Consider the following 7,380-nt stretch of genomic DNA (forward strand, 5'->3'; position numbering starts at 1 on the left):
TTTTTTTTTTTTTAAAACGTATTTTTCTTTTAATTGTGTTTTTTCTCATATTTTTATATACGAAGTATACAAATATGCATATCAGAAGAAAGGGGATTTAACCGTCTTTATACCGATCCCAATTTTTTAAAAATTGGTTCGTAATTTTTGTTTAAAATATTTTTTTTTTATAAAAAAAGGTATTCTTTCATTTCAATGTGTTTTTTTTTCAAAAAATTGTATATACGAAGTAAGTAAATATGCATATCGAAAGAAAGTGGGTTTAATCACCTTCACAACGATTTAAATTTTTTGAAAATCAGTTCAAAATTGTTTGAAATATAAGGAATTTAATTTTTCGAAGACCTTAGTTTTCATCCCATATAGCACTTGTAATATAAGTTTGCACAAAAAAAGTTATACACCATTTAAATAAGAGCAATGCGAGGACTATGTCTATATTTTTAGGTTTTTAGTTACTTATATGCAATTACAATTTTTTACCAAAGGTCCTATTTCGAACTTCGAACGCCTATATCTTGATTTCTGAGGCTAACTTCGAAAAACGGAGAAATTAATTTTTTACGTATGAGTCAATCTCTTAAAAAAAAAAAATGGTTTGGTCCAATACCCAGAAAAAGTTGATTTTGCCCTACAGTGTAAATGCAGTTTAACATATAAACGAAATGGAAAACGCTCATTATTTTTAATGCAATATGAATATTTATAATATTTAAATAAAAATTCTAAATTATAAAAATATTTTTTTTAAGCTCTAATATCACTACGCTTACAACTTTCGTCAAATACTTTAAGGGAAGATGAGTTTTGAAAAAAAGATTGCTTAAAAATATATTTGCTTATAAAAATTTTAAAAATTCAAATTTTTCAAAAAAATTCTCAGAATCCCTTTTACATCTATCTACAACCCACAAATTTTCACGCAAAAATTCGAACTTGAGAAATTTTCAACCATTTATGAAATTAATCGCATACTCTTGGAGAAAAATTGGAACTATTGGGAAAGGGGGCGTTGCACCGTCCATACGAAATTAATCGCATACTCATGAAAAAATTTACGTCATTGGAAAAGGGGCGTGGTACCTCTCATACAAATCGAGTTTTTCATACTGCATATTTCTGGCTGTGTTGATTGTAGTCAAGTACTCTACTCTACTCAAATAAACCGAATTTTACATACTGCACATCTCTGGAAGTGTTCATGGTTGAGTACTCGAACATATAGTAGTATAGAGATATACGAAATCAGTCGCATACTCTTAGAGAAAATTGGTGATATTTAAGAAGGGGGCGCGGCGTCTTCCAAAAGGTACGGAAACTATTACCTATTTTTGGATGTATATACATATAATACTTCTGTTCGTGTGTTTGTGAGTGAATCGACTTTAACGAATTTTTTTTTGTGTGAGTAAGGTCTCTTTGCAGTTGTTCAGATTCCCAGTTTGACCTGCCAGGTGACGCTGGAGTCGTGTTATTGTTAAAAAATCTTAGTTATGATCCGGTCTGGCTTATATTCGAGATACTTATGTATTGGTAACGGTAAGGGCAATACTATTGCAAAAAACAGCCGCCGGGTGACGCCTGGGGTGGAGTTGCTACTAAAAATCGTCAAGTGAGAAAAAGTGCCATGAATGTCCGATTACATCGACGTGCTGTACCACCGAGTATGACGAGCTCCCGTATGTTGCGAATGAACGTGATTTGCGAGCTTCATTCGGATACACCAGGATAAATCTACCATCAGATCCATTGCGCTCATTGATAAGAGCTTTAAGGTATTTTGACTGAAATAAGTCTGTGTGTATTGGATTTCTGTAGAACAACGATACTCACCAATTTTTAAATTGCCACCAACTATACCATACGGTTTCAGGGACATATTCACCATCGAACCGGATCATTGTTGCTGCCGAGGAGTAAATGAGAAAAAGTTCTGTAAATTTATTTTGTTTTGCGATTAACCGTGCTGTGAAACGCCAGGTCAATGGAGAATTTCAACAACTTCTTCACGAACATACAACTCGTTAGGTTATTAAAGACGACAATGGAAATATACCTTCTGACCACCACCAAACCGTAATATTAGCAGATAAATGTATCACTGGAAATCGTGAACGTTAATTGTTGGTGAAAATGTTGGACTAAAATATTTCAGTAAAAAATAATTAATTTTGGGCGGGACGCGGTTAGCCGGGTCTGCTAGTTGCTTATAAAAATTGAAATGGCATTATTACAATAAAAAAATCAGGGCTTCGGAGCAAAGGTTTTTTTCATCGGTATTTTGTTTCGCTCTGAGCTCCGCTCTTGCTCCACTCCCGCTCCCAATAAAAAAAAAAACTTTTTTATTTATTTATTTACATATCGAGCCCTAATCGCCAAAAACTTAGGCGAAATTTTTTTTTTTTAATTTTCTTTTTGATGCAGAAATGCATCTAAATATACATATGTATACACCTCTGCATCCAAAAGAAAACTAAAAAAAAAAACAAAATCCATGTAAATTAAACAGAAAGGAAATATATTTAACACGGTTGTTTTCAGTGGCAAAAAAAATAAAAATTTAAGTAAATTTATTAACTGAACATTTTTTTTTTTATTGAGCTTCAGGCTGTTATTATTGAAATTTTTTTGGAAACAATACCAAAAAATATGTTTCAAAATAAATCGTTACTATGCCAGAAAATAACAAAAACAAAATCTTAAATTTTTTTTTTAAAGAGCTAAGGAGCAAATTAATTTGTTTAGCTCTTTGCTCCAGCTCCGCTCCAGCTAAAATCCATTGCTCCTTAGCTCCCTGCTCCTTTGCCCCGCTCTGCTCCGAAGCCCTGAAAAAATTAAATAATTTACAAGAAATCGACACATTTGTTATCAAAGTGACCCAAGTTATTTATAACAAGTAAGAAAGTCTAAGTTCGGGCGGAGCCGAACATTAAATACCCGGCGCAAGTATTAAATATATGTTTTCCACCTTTCCGAAAGCTACCGCTACATGATAAGCCGGGGCGTATACATTTTAAGTAAATTAGCGTCCTTAAATTTCGAAATATTGAAATTTCAAGCATATCTGAAATTTACCGTTATATGAAAAGCGGCCTAAATTTTAGTCCGATTTCAACGATTTGCTTTTATGTGGCAAGCACAATAACCATACCGAGCTTGGTACAAATTGCTAGAACGGTTAGCGAGATACATATATGTGATCACAAGTGGGCGGTGCTACGCCCATTTTCCAAAATTTTGTCATAAACGTATTTCTTGGTAAAGAATTGTTGCAATCATCAATTTTGAATAAATTAGCTTCAATATTTACTGATTTATCGAAGATTTTGTATTTCTCGAAATTACCGTTATATGGGATGTGGGCGTGGTTATTGTCCGATTTTAGAAATTTTCGGCCAATTGGTATGCTGTACCAGGACCAACAACTGTGCCAAGTTTGGAAGAAATTGGTGTAGCGGTTACCAAGATATACGCATGTAACCATAAGTGGGCGTGGCTTCGCCCATTTGCCAAAATTTTGTAATATTCTTATTTTTCGTCTAAAACTCATTGCAAATATCAATTTTGAGTGAATTATCTTCAGTAGTTACTAAAATATCGCAGTTTTCGTTTTTCTGAAAATTACCGTTATATGGGAGGTAGGCGTGGTTATTGTCCGATTTTTAAAATTTTCAGCCATTTAGTATGCTGTACTAAGGCCAACAACTGTGCCAAGTTTGGAAGAAATTGGTGCAGCGGTTACCAAGATATACACATGTAACCATAAGTGGGCGTGGCTACGCCCATTTTCCAAAAATTTATAATATTCATGTTTTCCGTCTGAAACTCATTGTAAGTATCAATTTTGAGTGAATTATCTTCAGTAGTTACTAAAATATCGCAGTTTTCGTATTTCTTAAAATTACCGTTATATGGGAGGTAGGCGTGGTTATTATCCGATTTCGCCCATTTTCAATACCATCCGTCCCACGCCCAAAAGAAGTTCACGTACCAAGTTTCGTTAAGATATCTCAATTTTTACTCGAGTTATCGTGTGCACAGACGGACGGACGGACGGACGGACGGACGGACGGACGGACGGACGGACGGACGGACGGACGGACGGACAGACAGTCACCGCTTAATCGATTTCTCTTTTCATTCTGATCATTTATGTATACATTTGTCTATATCTATCTCGATTCGTTTTGCCTGTTACAAACAACCGTTATGTGAACAAAGTTATAATACCCTTGTGCACAAGTGCGCTCGGGTATAAAAAGTAAAATTACATTAATAAAATTAGTTAAAAGGTGAGTGACACGAAAGCCCACGGTTCTCGAGATTTGCCCATATAAGATTAGAACTTGAGACAAAAATATGTTCCTATTCAGGTGAACCGGACTGTAGTTAAAAATGTCTTTGCACTCTGTAATCAGGTTGCTAATAAAAAAAAGTAATAAAAAAACTGGATGATGACTGTTTTTTGGGATGTGTTAATGGCGAACATTTTAATGGCGCTAAACTTTCCTCGAAATATAATTTCGAACTGTTTTTTGCACAGTGGTTCCAAACTGGAATTTACTGTTTTATTTTTTTTTTGTAAAATTAATAGAATTTTATTTTTGTGAAATTCTTTTTTTTCGCTTTGCGGAAACCGACAATTATTAAGTTACTACTTACTCTGCACTCTACACTAACAAGTTTTATATAATCAAACAAAAAGTTAAAATCGGGCTCAACTGGTCTTTTGCCAGTTTTATAAAGATCCATTAAAAAAAAATGTATAAAATTGAAAAATTAAGGCTCAAGTGAATTATGAACCGAAAATTCCAGTTTTATACCACTGTGCAGGGATGCGGTGCTTATTTCTATATACTACATATGTACACGGAGCCACTAGGGCCATCGGCTAGGATGCGCGGTGCAGAAAATGTATTCTATCATTCTTGGCTATGATGTTATTATCATCAGAAACAATAACAAATTTAATGACTCGCAGATTATGTGAGGATCGGCTAAAAATTCCGCCTTCGTGTTAACTTTTCCAAATGCAGCATTTGTATTCGCCTTTTATGTACAAACATATTTACATAAGGGGTATTCTCTGAGTCTTGCAAAGCCCTTGCACGGTGCACGGATTGCACGGTTTGCAAAGCTGTCCCATACGAAAACCGGTTTTTACCGTGCAATCCGTGCAATCTGTGCACCATGCAAGGGCTTTGCAAAACTCAGAGAATACCCCTAGTATATATGTACATAAATGTGCCTTGATTTTCAAAAGGGGCACAACTCAAAATTACACGTTTGTCAGAAAATGTGAAAAACTATTTCTTAGCAAATGATAAGTGTAAGCGAGAGTTGACCTTAGATGTTTATTAACAACTTATAACAAAAATTTGCTCCAGCTTTTGCTAAAGTGTAAATGAAAGCTCTTTGTACGTTTTTAACACATAATTTCAAAAATGCCCAATTTTAAGTTGTGCCTCTTTTGAAGACAGTGTGCGGCGATATGTCCATATGTGATGATTTAAAGTTTATGAGAACTAATAAAACTTGAATCGAATGTGCTCAGCGAGCAAGCTGGGGCGTGGATTTTATATTAAAGCGGGCGGTGTTTTGAATTCAAACCGCAGTTATATCTTGCCTTTCGCGCATTTCACATACTTCGTGAATCTAATTCCAGTTAAAAATAAAAAGCAGTGCTTAAAGCTAAAAAAAAAAAAATATTGTAAGAAATGGTGATTAAAGATGTAAATAAATGTGTAAACATTTTGGCAAGGAATTTTTTATGTACAGCAACAACAGCGGCAAACAAGTATTTACCAGTTTATCACAAACAATTCATATGCAAGGACTCTGTTCTTATGGGTTTTTGGCAACGTAAACTATATTGCCTTGATATTTACTGCTTGACCGTACTTGTTGTCATTTTGATGTGCTTTGGCAAACCATATAAATATAAAAAAATAAAAAATAAAAAATGTTTGGCTTATCCTCAAATTTGTTATAACACCAATGCACTGTAGGTAACTTTTGATCAGTTTTGTGGCAAAAACTAATTTTTCAAATCAAATAATGATTCAAAATCATCGCCTATGAGTGAAATATTGGACTCGATTTTGTTTTGTTTTTAGCTATTTTCGAACTACCATTTATCTTAATACATACATACGAAATTATGTACATATGTATATAGGAAATCAACAAAAATATAGAAAAACTAAGTGATTTTAGGATGTATAATTAATAAATTGATATTAAAAAACTGCATTCAAAACTTTTTAATAAAACCAAAAATTTTAAATTTACCATAATTCACTATTTTCCACTTTAGCGCTCAGTTTAAGCGTTACAAAGCTGCTTTGCCTATTCAGCATAATTTTTGACCACTTTTGTTCATCTTTTCGACATTATAAGGGTATTCATCAAACCTTATAAATGCATTGTAAACCGTATAAACTTATAATTGTGTAAACCTTATAAATGAACTGTCAAAATTTGTATGGAAACTCGTTTACACATTTCTGATAAATTTATCCAGCGATTTCACTGAATAAACTTGATAAACTGAAGACAATGCAACTCTGTCGCAACTCTAGCTATGTTTTCTTAGGCAATAATCGGGATCCGCATACAAATTTTGCACGCAAATTCAACAACGATATGATCCTGATAGAGATCTGGTTCAATTATTATCCCGTCTGCCATTGTTTCTTATAACTTGCTTCAAATAAATAGCCTTTATGTTATATGTACATTTATTTAAATAGATATCTCGTAAATATAATTTTTTCCAATTTAGTGAGGTAGTTTCTATAATTTCTTTATCCCCGTGCTAGTAGTATAAAGTTAGTGACACTGCGCTTTATAACCAAAGAAAACACGACTATTGTCGCATGTGTAAACGAAAAGAGAGTGTGGGTCGTTCATGTAACAGAGTGCATAAACTTATAAGATTATCTGCTTGATAAAGTTATCGGTTTAGATGAATACCACTTATGTTGATAGTTGCGGCAACTGCTGCCACCAACAGCCGACAGCCAACACCGCATCCGCCACTATGACGCTTACAGCAGCAGCAAATTATGTGTACATTAATTTGCGTTGCGGCCGCTTACAGATAAGAAAAAAAAAAACAAAAACAAAAAAAACTGTGAAGCACAAAAATGTTAACTCCCTGCAGTGAAAACCCAAACCAGTTAGAAAAAATACTAGTTTATAAACTAGTATGTGCCTACCAGTTCGACATTTTCGAAGAACTTAAGCGTTCAGCGACATCTGCCTTTGAATTGCCAAAGCCTAAAATAAAACGCAATTAATTGCTTTTCTTACACATGTCGGCTGTGGCGTTACGTACAGACTACTGGTTCTGGTTCTGGGATCGCAGGTTCGAGGCCG

Source organism: Rhagoletis pomonella, unplaced genomic scaffold (genome assembly GCF_013731165.1).
Source record: "Rhagoletis pomonella isolate Grant_MI unplaced genomic scaffold, Rhpom_1.0 Rhpom_scaffold_02855, whole genome shotgun sequence".
Classification (NCBI taxonomy): domain Eukaryota; kingdom Metazoa; phylum Arthropoda; class Insecta; order Diptera; family Tephritidae; genus Rhagoletis; species Rhagoletis pomonella.